Source organism: Rana temporaria, chromosome 3, assembly GCF_905171775.1.
Source record: "Rana temporaria chromosome 3, aRanTem1.1, whole genome shotgun sequence".
NCBI classification, from domain to species: domain Eukaryota; kingdom Metazoa; phylum Chordata; class Amphibia; order Anura; family Ranidae; genus Rana; species Rana temporaria.
This window is the reverse complement of record NC_053491.1, coordinates 172,867,379-172,882,756: the sequence shown is the minus strand read 5'-3', so window position 1 is coordinate 172,882,756 and position 15,378 is coordinate 172,867,379. Positions and strand designations below refer to the sequence as shown.

The following is a 15,378-nucleotide window of genomic DNA, read 5'->3' as shown; positions in this document are numbered from 1 at the left end:
AAGGTGGCACAATGATGCTATATCTAACCTATACCATTACAAGAGGGGATTGCTTGCAGCAAAGGATGGGGGGGGGGTTGGCAAAAGTGGTGAAATGCTGTTACAGGTCCACTGATGTCAATGTGGAAGTTCATGATTTATTTTCAGTATCTGTGTCAATGGACTTTCTTACATTTGAGAAGACCTTTACAGACATTATTCAGTCACAGTACTATGCCCACATTTTTTTTTTTTTAAGCAGAGTGGTGCTGAAAAGGACACCGGAAATGGAGATGGTGTACTGCAGGTAGAGTAATAGAAGAAGACTATAGTAATTGCAGTGCTGGACCAAGTTTGATGGTTTGGTGTGGTGCAGAGAAAGACCTCAGAGACAGATATTTAGTTCAGTTTTAGGAGTTATATAAGGTAAATGCCTATTGACAGTGCTGAATTGATCGTTTGGGCTCGTGTGACAGCTATTCACAGTGGGTGCAGACATCCACTGATAAGTGCAGCTGCCATTCACATGACATTTTCTATGTAAATTTATGGAGAATTCCCACTACAAGTAAAAGAAGTAGTGACATCCAACAGTATAGCATACACAGGATTAACATTATCACCACCGGGTAGATTATAATGAACAGTGAGTTGGTGTGCTCTAATTTCAATAGATCTGCATTATTGTTTTGAATTTATTAGATCATCCGAGACCCCACCACTCTACAATGTTTTGTCTGTAATTTTATTGGATAATATATACCAAAGGACATCTTCCATACAGTTAGAATATTGTTCTCCAAGGTCTATGGACATACTGGAGGGACTTAGTACTAATATATATATATATATATATATATATATATATATATATATATATATATATATATATACACACACAGTATATAGTGCCTTGCGAAAGTATTTGGCCCCCTTGAACTTTGCGACCTTTTGCCACATTTCAGACTTCAAACAAAGATATAAAACTGTATTTTTTTGAAGAATCAACAACAAATGGGATATATGGAATATTATATATATATATATATATATATATATATATTTACAGCACATTGTAATGTTTTTAACAACTTGAACTGGCTGTGCATGTGTATTTTGCCTGGATAGGTTTCCATCTCACTCACTTCAATTTGAGATACTAAGTGATCGTTAAACCATGCATGAGCTGGATGGATATACAGCAAATCATACACATGTATTTGGCCAGCACTCCTCTACCTATCACTTGAAGGCTTATTGAGTTTGGTTTCCACATTATTGATGAGAGTTTCATTGTTGTGCCTCCATATTACTGTTGAACATTACAGTCACATTCGGTATTTTAAAACCTTTATTTGTGTTTATACCAGCACCTGGGAAGATTTATCAACATTTGAGATGAGCATTTATACTTACTAATGTGGTACTTGTGTACATGCTTTGTGGGTGTATCTCCTCGATCACATTATTATTCACTTTAGGGAAGCAAATGCCACATACCATTGACACATAATAAATTGTAGTACCGTACTTCAGAGACCAGAAATTTCTTCAGTGGATTTGTATTTTTTTAAAGACATACCCCAGTGTTATAAAATTTATGTACAATAAATAATCAGCAATTTGGACACAGTGGTATTATTTGATTTAGGTATATATGGTATATGGGTATTAGATATGGTGGTCTGTTGCAGTCTTTAAACCGTACTATATGTTTTGGATTTCATCTCCATTGATCTGTAGACTCAAGTCACTGGATGAATTTGAAAGCCATTAGCCTATTCATGTATCCCACAGGAAACATCATTAGAGAGCTTTTATCCAAACTAGCATTTAACAAATGTGTCTCTTTCATGTAAACCTTCAGAACAAAAGTATCTTTGCAAAACATTGTGCACAGGCAAGAGTCTACCCACCACATCTGTCACAATGTAATTTAATTAGTGGATCTTTACAGTGCACTACTAAGTTTTGCAATTCTTAATAAATGATGTTAGAAACTATTAATGTAGATTTCACCAGTGAGTTGGTACAAAGTACATAGAGGTACATATTACATACTTGAAAAGGCAGATCCACAAGATTTTGGGATATGCTGCGCTATTGGTATTAATCATAATCAAAATGTGCCAAGGTCTTTAACCGGTACCAAGAAATCATCTTTAATTGCTCTGACTTCTGTAAACTAATGAAGACGAGTTTTGATGTGTTTATTGAACTAGTTTAAAAATGTAAAAAGCAATTTCTAATTAATTATTTCTACTAATGATTTTAGTCATTTTAGTATTTCAAGTTATAACCTTCTCATCTGTATGCATTTGTGCTGTTTTATCTCATACCCTAATTTCATCAGCTTTTACAACTATGTTTTATCATCTCTATTCCTTAAAAGTGGTTCTAAAAGCTGAATTTTTTTTTAACCTTAAATGCTTTCTCTGCATTAAGGTAAAAAAAAACATCCCCCAGAAATGCTTACTGCTTGTATGATTGCCTCACTGATTTTATATTTGTCTCTCTATGGTACAAGTAAAAATTTAGGCATCCCCTGTAGCAGGAATTTCATGTTTGCCCAGATACTCCCTAAAGGTTATCTGCATTTGAAGGGATGCTGACACTGCAGCTTTCTTCAATAAAACACAAAAAATGCACCACATGTTTATTATAAACTTATAGCCTCACATTCGGGAATCAGTTAGAAAGAACTTGGTTAAAATTAACATTATTTTCTTCAGAACAGAAAAGTAGGACTCTGCTAAATGTTTGTTAAAAGCCATGTAACATACAATGATCACCCAGAGTGGATTATTTGTTTTTGTACCCCAAAAATAACTGAATGTTCAATGTTCAATGAAAATCTTGTGTTAACAATGGTATTTCAGATTACACATTGGTCTGTGACTGCTTGCTTTGTCAACTCTCACACAACATTACTTATACAAAAAAATATGAATATATGCCTAAAACCATACTTTTTTATATAGACACCAGTTGCTACCAGTGGGTAATCAGTACATATTGTTTTACAGTTGACATGCTAATTTTAATGTAAATGAAGAAAAATAATACAATAACAGAAATAAAAAAATTAAAATCTTTAAAAACTTCTGGGTCATGTAAACATGAAGGTAAAATCAAAAATCTATTTATGAGCAACCAAAACTGATGGAAACAATTATTCCAGTAAAATTGACAATGTGTAAATTTCCTTTTATTTTTTTTAAATATCCCCATATTTGGCAGACATTCCCTTTGAGTTTCTATGTCATTTGTTTTTGCAAAATATATAATAACATTAGACACAGTTAGATAACATTAGTCTTCAGTTGTGTGTCCTTTTGGGGCAATGTCGCTTAACTCTCTGTACTGGAAACACAACTCTATGTAAAATTAGGTATAACATAAGGTTTGGGCCTGATAAATACTTTAAATATAGTGTATGGAAAGAGAAACAAATTGTTCCACTGTCAATATTGAAGTCCACAAACTGTGATCCGGTGCCCTAGCCAGGACGTTCAGGCCCCATAAATACAATACTTGAATCAAAAAGGACTGGCAACTCGGATTCTCTTGAATAAAAGTCCTTTATTGGTTACACGGGTACAGGCTATATGCTGATGCGTTTCGGATATGACGCCTTCAGCAAAGCATTGATGTAGGCTTCTTAGCCGAAACGCATCAGTGTATTGCCTGTACCCATGTAACCGATATAGGACTTTTATTCAAGAGCATTCGAGTTTCCAGCCCCTTTTGATTCAAATAGTGTATGGAAAGATTATGATTATTAACCAGTTAACATTGGCAGGAACTGTCTCTCCCTCAGAGTGGACGTCATATGACGTCCTTTGCTTCGCGGGCGCTAGGGGGTGTGCGTGGGCCCAGCCGGCACCCACAATTTCCGGCAATCACGGCAAGAGTGTGGATCTGTGTGTGTAAACACACAGATCCACCTCCTGTCAGAGGTGAGGAGACTGATGTGTGTTCCCAGTACAGAGGAACACAGATCGGTTTCCTCCCCTTGTGAGCCCCCCTCCCCCTACAGTTAGACCACACTTTACGGAACATATTAACCCCTTGAGTGCCCCCTAGTGTTAACCCCTTCCCTGCCAGTCACATTTACACAGTAATCAGTGCAGTTTTTTAGCACTAATCGCTGTATAAATGTGAATGGTCCCAAAAACGTGTCAAAAGTGTTCAATATGCCTGCCGCAATGTCACGGTCACAATAAAAATTGCAGATCGGTGCCATTACTATTAAAAAAAAATAATAGATAAAAATTGCATAAATCTATCCCTTATTTTGTAGACGCTATAACTTTTGCGCAAACCAATCAATATACGCTTATACATATCGGTCTAAACTGAGTAAATGTTTTTTTTTATTATTTGATATTTATTAAATCAAAAAGTAAAAAATATGGTGTTTTTTCAAAATTGTTGCTCTTCTTTTGTTTATAGCGCAAAAAATAAAAATCGCAGAGATGATCAAATACCACCAAACCAAAGCTATATTTGTGGGGGGGAAACAAAGATTTAATTTGGTACAGTGATTGTGATTCAAAGTGCAACATCACTGAAAACTAAAAATTGGTCTGGGCAGGAAGGGGGTGAAAATGCCCCATATGGAAGTGGTTAATGAGCAAGACTATGAAGCAAAAATTAAATGTTATAAATATGCAAGGTATATATGCAAGTACGGATGTAAACTGTATAACCCATGACAGCCACAATATTTAAGAGAATGCATGTTAATGAGAAAAATGACAAAAGAACAACATAGATAAATACATTTTAACACCCTTGGGCTGTTTAATTACACAAGAGCAAGTGATAAAGAAGGCTGTTAGGCACATAAGCTAATCAGTTTGTATTTATAATTTCAAGGCAGCTCTGGAAGAATGACAGGTGAAGTGTGGCTGGTATGGGCAATATTTCTAGTTTATCTTAACTTGATTTATTTTTAAATAAGCCCCAAGACATAATTCAGATAGTTTAGTATTGTCAGCTAAATACTAAAAAGAGGCAATTTTTTGATGGCTCCATTATTCTGGGAGGACATAAGCACCTAGCTGTATCATTGTTTTGGCACTGATATTTCATGGTAATTGTACATGAGATGACCAATAGATCATTTCTCTACATGCTCCGAAAAGAATTAATCATCTGTCAGTCAAAATCAGTATTTTCTGTAGATTTAGTTTTCTTCTTTGTTCGGCAAGTGACAGACAAATCCACCATTAACTTCGAGAATAACCTTTTGATGGCTTTAACTGTCAAAAATATATGAAGGGCCATTGTCCATTTCTGCAGCTAAAACAGTTCTGATCTCAAAAATTGAGATACATCTCTATGTGTCTTCGAAAGATACCTTTGTGAGAACAGCTGTGCTTTGATAATGCTTGCCACCTCTAAATTGGTCCTCATGAAATGAGCTGTTTGCCTTGTTGCCAGCATGGCTCGTTGCAGTGCTAATGCTGCAATTTTATTTCCATCACTGTGTCTTTATTGAAGTGGAAAGAAAAAGATTGCCAAGTACTGATGCACTCTTTTCTTCATTTTGCCCAGTGTGACTTGGTTCTTACATGTCTGTTGCTCCAGTGACAAGAAACAATGCACGGCTTATTCATGCACTGAACGTCTTCCATTTCAAGCATTAGTGACACCCCCTTGTGAACCAGCGCGTAAGCCATCAAATGACAACCACTGATACAATCCTAATTAAGGCAAACCAACCATTCTCTGTAACAGGGATAATTAGTCCTCAAAGGGTCAAAATGACTTCGACATTTTCATTTTTGCATCCTCAATGAAAAATAATAATTAACATGCTTGACAAAAGAATTTAGTTGCATTTTAATAAGGTACCTGCATGCAGGCAAAAGCACTCAACTGAGGATAAACAAAGCCATCTTTAATATACAAAGAGCTGGCAGGTCTTAGATACGCACAGACAAAGCTATCAACAAAAAATATATTCAATTAGATATGGAATGGTGCACATGACAAGGGACTGCCACATGCTGGCTTTGTGTGATGACTCCTGAAAGTATCTTCTTTATAACGCATCATGTCTAGGAGAGATTATTTTGATAAAAAACAACATGCAGTTTAAACAGAAGTGGCAACAAAAAGGATTTTAAATATCATAAGTCTAGTATTATTGTGTATTTTGAATGCAAAAACATAGGGCTTATTGTAATATGTATGATGAAGAAATCACCTTAGCGCAAATAAAGTACAATTTATTGGCATCCAGAACAGCTAAACGCTTTTCAAATATACACGTACATACTTTAGTTTGTAGAGGGTATGAGTTTCACACCAACCAATAAAAAAAACAAAAAAAACTAAAAGATCTATTTGTGTGAAAGAAATGAAAATAGACTTTAGTTGCGTACAGTATTACATGACCACACAATTGCCAGTTAAAGTAAAACAGTTCTGAATAGCAAAAAAATACCTAATGCCCCCTATACACGATTGGAATTTCCGATGGCCTAAAATTCGATGAAATGTTTCGTCGGAATTCCATTCAAGCTGTCTTGCATACACACTGTCAGACCAAATTCCGACCGTCCAAAATGCAGTGACGTAAAACACTACGATGAGCCAAGAAAAATGAAGTTCAATGCTTCCGAGCATGCGTCGACTTGATTCTGAGCATGCATGGGTCTTTTCTCCTTCGGAGTTGCACACAGACGATAGGAATTTCCTATAGTTTTTTTTTTTCCATCGAAAAAAAAAAAAAAAAAACATGTTCTATTTCTAAACACAGATGGAAAAAAGTCCGATGGGGCCCACACAAGATCGGAATTTCCGATAAAAAAAGTCCATCTGACTTTTTTCATCGGAAATTCCGATGGTGTGTACGCGGCATTAGTCATGAAGGGGGTAATACCTTCCAGAGGTCAAGTGGTTGAACGAATTATCACACAAATGTATTGTATTGTAAGCCAAATAGTAAGTACCCAAGCTTAATTCCTAATTGCACAGCATGGTTGGACAGACATTTTTGCTCTTAAAACATCACAATCCAAAAAAAAATACTTTTGTGAAGTGCCTAAGCTATATCAAAGCTGAAAACATACTGTACAGCATACATAACACCTAAAGAGCAACTTGCTGTCTGGGTTTCAATAAAAGTCTTGTTAGAGACATACATTTATACCCCCATCCACACAGGTTGAACTAGATGGGCTGATGTCTTTATTCAGCCTTACCAACTATGTAACTATGAAGATTTGCAGGAAAAACACAAAATTATTAAAAGGCATTTCTTCCAATTCGTTTGTTACTCACTCCTACATACCCCCAAAGCATGTAATAACAGACAACTCTGTTAAAGTACTTGTAAAAAAACATGTGGCTTGAGGACATTTGAAAAAAAAAAAAAGATTGTTTTTGCATGTTAACCAACAGGAAAAAAATGACATTAAAATAAAATAAAAAAATCAATTTATGCAGATCATTTTGGCATACTGCATAACCCTGAGACGGACAGAATTCTCTTACTGCACTTTAGTTACACTGTTCCATTACTGTTCCCGTTAACTATTGAGTTTAGCTTTAGGCAACAATTATCAGCATCCTAATGTAATGGAAATATATTTTATATACTTTCTTTATCTTTGCCAGTAATTAAAATTTGGTGACATGGCCCTTTGGTCAGTGTAGCACAGAAACTGAGTTTCGATATATAGTCCAGTCCTCAAAATTCCCACTTGCCTGCTCACAATTGGTTTGGTGAGTAAAAATATGAGGAGTGCGAGTACAGACAGGGCTATGCTTTCAGGAATGTAAAGTCAGTGCCCCCCCCCCCCCCACTGTGCACAGGCTCGTGGGCATTTCAATAGGAACAGTCAGCTATCTGAGACTGCCCCACTCCACCTCCTTCCTGAAGCACAGCCCCGCCCAGCACAGGCACGCAGTGCAGGCATTTGAATAGGGACAGAAGCCTCCTGGGACCACCTCTCTCCACCTCCTTCCTGCCGCACAGTCCCACCCTACACAGGCTCGTAGTGCAAGCATTTGAATAGGAACCTCAGTCGCCAGGGACCACCCCTCTCCATTTCCCTCCTGCCACACATCTAAGGAGTGGGGCGGTGCATGTCCCAAAGCACCCTCAGTGTGCACCGATTCCTGACCCCTGTGGCTGCAGGAGAATGGTAACTATGACAATGTGCTGTGATTGGAAGCAGTACAAGTGCTTGAAGGGGTTGGATGCATTGGATGGGGGATTGAATAAGATGTGTGCTGGGAGGAAGGGGGGATATTGAGAGCATAGATGTGCTGGATTTGGGAGTTGTGGATTTGCAGGCATAGGTCTGAATTATACATATGCCTCCAATTCCATCCCCCCCAATCTATCATACCTATGCTTCAAATTCCACCCCCCCCCCCCATCTATCATACCATAATGGGAATTGGAGGCATAGTATGATAGAATGGGGGGGTGGAATTGGAGGTGTAGGTATGAACCGCTCTCAATAGTTACACTTGCCTGCTCGCATTTGGCGATGGGAAAAATCTTGAGGGCAAGTGTGGGGCTGTCCAGGAGGGGGAGCTCCACTGATCACACTTATTCCTATGCACTGGTGAGGCTGTGCTGATGGCCACTGGTGAGTCTGTATTAATGGGCACTGATTAGGCTGCATTGATGGGCACTGGTGAGGCTGCATTGATGGGCACTGATCAGGCTGCATTGATGGGTACTGGTGAAGCTGCATTGATGGGCACTGGTGAGGCTGCATTGATCGGCACTTGTGAGGCTGCATTGATCGGCACTTGTGAGGCTGCTTGATGGGCACTGGTAAGGCTGCATTGATGGGCACTGGTGAGGCTGGATTGATAGGCACTGATAAGGCTGCATTGATGGGCATTGGTAAGGCTGCATTGATGAGACTGCACTGATAAGCACTGATGAGGCTGAACCGATGGGCACTGATGAGGCAACACTAATAGGCTGGATTGATGGGCACTGAGAAAGGTGTTGTTAATATTTATTGTTTCAACTCAATTCTGCATAAAACATTTACCAGTGTCATTTCATGAGATAAATTATGAGGATGTGCTTAGGGGCAGGGAAGGGTAGGGCTTGGGTGGGGCAACTGGTGGCGAGTAACTCTTAAGGCCTGGCTAGTAGCTCAGGACTTGAAATTTTGAGCCCACATATAGTCTATTGTAAAATGGCACCTATACATCCATCCAATTCCAAAAGTTCATCAATTATATACCGAGCGCAGTACACTCGTGTATAGTTGGGCAGGCTCGGCTCCTCTCGCAGTCACGTCCTGTGCGTCCTGTACGTCCAGGACGTGACTGCGAGAGAAGCCGAGCCTGCCCGACTATACACTAGTGTACTGCACTCGGTATATGCCGGCGCAGCAATTCAAACTCGGCGCGGGAAGCGGGTATCGGCGTATATCGCGCACCCACGATTTTGCCCTGACTTTCAGGGCAAAAAAGTGCACAGTATACGCCGATAAATACGGTATATTTTTTTTGTTGTTTTATATTTTTCAAACTTTGCTGGCAAATGATGCAAGAAAGAAAATAGTTTCTCACTAAAGCAGGCCGTACACGGTCGAATTTCAAACAAATTTTCTTTTCAGAAAGTTCGTTTTTTTTGTGATCCAATGATGCCACCATTGATTTTCGAAATTCGGCCGACCAAACCTTCATGTTGCCGGGAATATTCTTTTCTCTCCGGGAATATTCTTTTCTTGCACATGCGCATTTTTTTTTCTATTACATTTCTCGCAGGATTCTCCCATTATTGATCAGAAAATCTTTGTTTTTAAAAAAAAATCCAACAAATTTGTTTGCCGCACGAAAATCGGCTGTTGCTGCACGGGGCGAAATTCTTTGATATGATTTTCGAAAGAAAATTATTTCAAAATTCGAACCGTGTATGCCTGCCTTAAGGTATAATTGTACGGTATAGAAATATGTGTTTGATAAATAACTGCGCACATTGCGTGCAACATATTAAATTGCAACTACCACCATTTTATTCTCCAGGAGTCTGTGCTTTCAGAGTTTACAGTAGTTTCTAGCAACCTGGTAGACAAGTGGTTAAAATAAACCCGTTAACTCATTGCAATTTTTGAAACAGTCATATCCATAAAGAAAGGCTTTCTTCCCCTCTACCCACGCTGTCAGTATGCTTCTTCCGTCATTCTGTGAAGAATGCAGGAAAACTGACTAGAATTCCTCCTACATAACTAGAATTGTCAGTTGTAAAGGGAAAATATTTTTTCTTTCTTTCTTTCTTTCCAAGGGGAAAATATCTTAGCAGCCCTAAACAAGCACAACCAAGTCATATGAAAAATAACTTTTAAATAGATGCATACATTCAGAAAGACAAGAGTTAAAATCAAGTTATAAAAAAAGAGACATTCCTGTAGGGCACTCAAGTCTGTTCTGAGGTTCATTGCTTGGTCCTTCTGGCACTTGAGGTCTGTAAAACAAGCACTACTTGCTCAACCATGTTCTGATTGCTGCACTTGCACAAGTTAAATCAACTATACAAGATATATGACCATTTCGGAACTATATCTCTATCTCTTAGGACAGCAAACTATGCCTGGTTTTGGTGCACATTTATCACTGACAGAACGCATGGGAGTGAATGGTACAGTATTTTTTCTGGTGTGCAGCTTGAACAGGCAGAGAATGTAGAGTAGCTCAGACTGAGACTGAAACAAGCATACAAAAAACATGCCCCACTAATACATCGCTTGACAAGAGCTTTACAAATGTTAGATCAGTGTCAATTTATGTGTCTGTCCTGTTTCATTAGATTTTGTTTTTTTAACTATATGTTTTACTCAGATGTCAGTTTTCAATAACTTTGTGGATTTTTCTTCCAAATATAAAACCGTTGTCTGAAGTGGAAAAACAGTCAGGAAATCAATGTCCTGCCTAATACAAAAACATTTGTAGTAATATTCAAAACAATTCATACACACATTTATATATTTTCACTGATCAGTCATAACTGTATAACCACCGACAGGTTAAAGTAGGTCATCTCCCTTAGAATAAACATCCCTCTAATCCATCTCTCCTTTACTCGAATAGAGATTTATTTGTTTTAACCTTTTTTTATGAAAAATGTGTGTCCCCATCCCCCATGCCCATCACTGGCCTAGGTGCATGATGTACACAATGCTCACTGTGCCTCCTGTGATATGCACATCACATATCCCAAGAGGCATAGCCCTTCATTGACAAAGGAGGTGGGGTGCGTGCCTAGTGCTGTGTAATCTGAAGGCGTGCCGGTTGAACCCAGAAGGAACGGCAGGCCTCTCAATTAAAACATGTCTGCACAAGACTGAGTTGTAGCAGAAGACACGAGGATCTAAGCAGTGCTGGATTTTCTGGGTGGGTGAGTATCTGAAATGTGCATAAAACACCACCCAGTTAGCCAGGGGGTGGGCAAAGATAATCTTTCAGTAAATAACATTGATTATTTTGTTACAATGGCATCTGAAAGTTAGTGTAATATACAGCATTAGGCAGCAAGTAAACATGTTGTCCCTAAAGTTGATGTGTTAAAGCAGAAAAAAGGGTCATTGCAGTTTGTTGTGTATGGGGGTGAGTAGCCACAGACCAGTCAAAGCGCCCATGCTGATCCTTGTCCAAAGCCAAATGCACCTGTAATGAGCAGGTGAGCATCAGAACTGGACCACGGAGAAATAGAAGAAGGTGGCCTTGTCTGATGAATCACATTTTCTTTTACATCATGTGGATGGTCAGGTGAGGGTGCATCACTTGCCTGAGGGTAAAAATTGCATCAGGATGCAGTATGAGAAGAAGGCAAGCTGGTGGAGGAAGTGTGCTGCCTTCCCTTCATGGAAACAGTATCCCTTCATGGCAGTGGCATAATAGTAAAGGGCTGCTTTCACACTTATGTGTTGTGGTTTACCCACACCGTGGGGGCAGTTCATGGTACCTAAAGCTTTCCTGCAGGTTTGCTGCACCATAGACTTCTATTATATCCTGCTGTTTTACCACCCCCAACTTTATGTGTTTGAACGAGACCCAAGGTGCTGCTGCTGAATGCAACTAAGGGCTTACTCAAGTGCTGCTCCTCTGAAAAGCGATCTGAGTGTGTGTTGATAGGCGGTGAGAAGGCAGTATGTTGACTTCTCACCACCTGATTTAAACCCATGATTGTGGTGCAATGCACATGTTTGTGACATGGTGGTACTGCAATTGGAGGTTTAAATCAGGTGTGAGGAGGCGACACTGTGCCCGGTGATCTTTGACTTCTCCTGTGTTGTTCAGGTAGATCTTCACCAGTTTAAGGTTGCCTACCCCTGTCTTAATCCAATCAAGCATTTTTGGTATGTGCTGGAAAAACAAGTCTGATCCACAGAGACCTCACAACTTACAGGACTTAAAGGATATGCTACTGGCATCATTGTACCAGATACCCTAGCATACCTTCATAGATCTAGTGGTGTCCATGCCTCAACGGGTCAGGGCAGCAAAAGGAAGACCTACTCGATATATATATTTACACACACGCTCTTGGTCTAAGATACTAATGGGGATTGAGCAATATGGATAAGTCAATATGGTACATCAGAACATATAGGAATAGAAAACATGATCTAGGAACTTGACTAATAAATCCTGCACAAATGTTTAATGTGTATAGGGAGCTATGTGGTCCTAGTTTGTTGTGTGTAGTAAACATCAGAATTTTGCAGATTTTGTCTCTCCTGTCTTAATAAGGAGCACTAAGCAATGCACGTGTCAACACTTTTGTAAATAGTAAGTGACACAATTATTAAGTAATGAAAGGCCCATGGGCCTAGAAATAAAGTGCAAAACAATCTAAGCAGTGATTCTGCCATTTGCATATGTATCAATTTGTGCTGATTAGTTGGGAAAGCAAATTTTTGTATTAAAAGGTAATATACTACAGTGTGCATGATATAGATACACACACACACACACACACACACAGTATGCACATACAGTATATCAAGCAATCCAAGTCTGCTGCACTCCGCTATTTTAGAAATGTTCTTTCTCCAAGCAATATCCATTTAATCTTTCGAATCACGTCCTACAGGCTAGGGACACCACATTATTATTTCAGCGTAACATTGTTCAAATGGAATATCCTGTTATATAAGAACAGCATGCAACATTATGAACCCTTGTCCATTATAAAAATACATATCAGGTGCAATTCCAGGAGCTTTCCTACTCACAAACAGTCCCCATACTCTTCAAAAAATATTCAGTTACCTAAATATACCTAAATATTATCATATACTGTAAATATCTACCATACATTTATGAATGTATGTACACATCCTGCTGCATCCAAACAACACATATAGTATATGCATACACATTCACAGAAAAACATTCCTGGACCTCCTCATGTCAGTCTACCATGGGTCAGTTCTGCCCCCTTTTACCCATCCGGGGCAACCTCTTTCCTAGCCCATAAAGGATGGTTGTCTGCCTTAGCCAGTGTTCTTGGCCCATTAACTAAAGCAAGGGACAACAATTGAGGCTGTTGGTGTCAGAGTCATGAGGAGAAACACTTCAGGCCACCCAGGAACTGTGCATTGTGAGCTAGAAAGCCCCAGTCCTGAGAACTCCCTCCTTTGTGATTTGGAATATAATTGTTGCATTGCTGAACAGATACAACATAATTGAGAGTACCAGTCTCAGACAAAAACTTGGGTATTCACAAACCTATTCCTGAGAGCAGGAGGCTGGACGTGACTAGGTCATTATAGATTGCAGCAAGTAGAATTGTGTTTCTTTTGCAAATAGGCATAATACCATAAAGATGCTATTTTTCAATGAAAGATGGGAACAGGGAGAGGAGTACAACTAGTAATGCTGTACCTAACTGCTCAGTATATTAACACTTTCAATGGAGACAAACTGAAAATTGGTGTAATGATTGTGCCCAAAGGTTCTAATTAATTTAGTAGCTTCTGCTTCTTGGACCACGTGGTCTACTTACAATTGGGAAAGAATTATTGTATCCCCTGCAGATTTTGTAGGTTTGCCCACTGACAAAGAAATTAGGGGTCTATAATTTTTATCATAGGTGTATTTTAAATAAAAGAGACAATCAAAAATCCAGAAAGAAACCACATAGTTAGTGTAAATGTTATAAATTGAGTTGTAGTTCAGTGAGTAAAATAAGCATTGTATCCCCAAGGAAAACAGGACTTTACTTGGTGGAAAAACCCTGGTTGGCAAGCACAGAGGTAAGACATTTCTTGCAGTTAGTGACCAGGTTTGCACACATCTCAGGAGGGATTTTACACTTTTAGCTTACATGTATGAAAAAATCTTATTTATTTGCAAAATTTTATAACAAAAACAAAGCAAAAACTTTTATCTTCAAAATGTCTGGTCTTTGTTATTTAGCAAAAAATAAATAAAAAATAAACTCAGTAGTGATTACATGCCTCCAAAAGAAAGCTCTATTTGTGTGAAAAATATGATACAAATTTCATATGCGTAGTGTGTTACATGACCGCATAATTGTCAAAGTTTGACAGCGCTAAAAGCCGAAACTTGGCCTGGGCAGGAAGGGGATAAAAGTGCCCAGCATTGAAGTGGTTAATGACCTAAAAAGGGAAAAAAAGGTTTACATAATTTTTTTTTTTTCAGGCGCTTCAGAAGACTCTTTTTAGGATATTAGAAATATATAGATACATTTACGTCATCTAATCTTTCATCAAAGCCAGCTTTAAGACCATATGAGAAGAGTGTCTCCCATTCCAGTCTATAACAATTGTATTATGAAATGACAGAATGTATACAGACAAAGAGGAAGCTCTGGAGATCTGCCCTGGTCATGGGGTGCAGGGAATTTAGTCATTTAGGATTGATTATGCTAGTCACTATCATGACCTTGAGATAATGGCATATTACTGGAAAAATCTTTTCCCCACAAATGTAAATAATATAATGCCTAATAAATGAAATAACACATAACCAAATATAACTATGTGATTGCTACTTGTGTTTTTGATTTTTATTTATATCTAAGTATTTAGTGTATGGTTAAAAAGAGCTCAGAATGTGTTTGCCTAAAGCAACGTGAACAACACACTTTTCATGAATTAAAATATTTAAATCACTATTTATATGCGTTCAGATTCCTAACAGTGTATTGCATCTGAAACCCAACATTTTATTTTCAGTATATTTCTTTACTTATGGTGTTGATTTTTCGAAACTTCCTGGAATTTTAGATTTTGGGACAGATATACCACAGAATCGTGTTGCATTTGTGAAAGCTCTGCATCTAATTTTATTTAGTGATTAGAAAATATAGTACAGTGGCATTTAAACAGCAAAACGTTCACACTGAATTTCCTCCCCCACAAAGTATTGTTAGCTCAGAGA

General features: G+C 38.3%; 2 protein-coding genes across 2 annotated transcripts in view; one reads left to right on the top strand and one right to left on the bottom strand.

Annotated features, from left to right (window-relative positions):
- IMMP2L (inner mitochondrial membrane peptidase subunit 2) overlaps positions 1–15,378 on the bottom strand; it is a 1,177,970-nt gene that overhangs the window by 764,817 nt on the left and 397,775 nt on the right. The gene's annotated exons all lie outside the window — the stretch shown is intronic.
- The window catches only part of LRRN3 (leucine rich repeat neuronal 3), an 86,202-nt gene that overhangs the window by 67,610 nt on the left and 3,214 nt on the right, over positions 1–15,378 (top strand). The window lies entirely within an intron of this gene.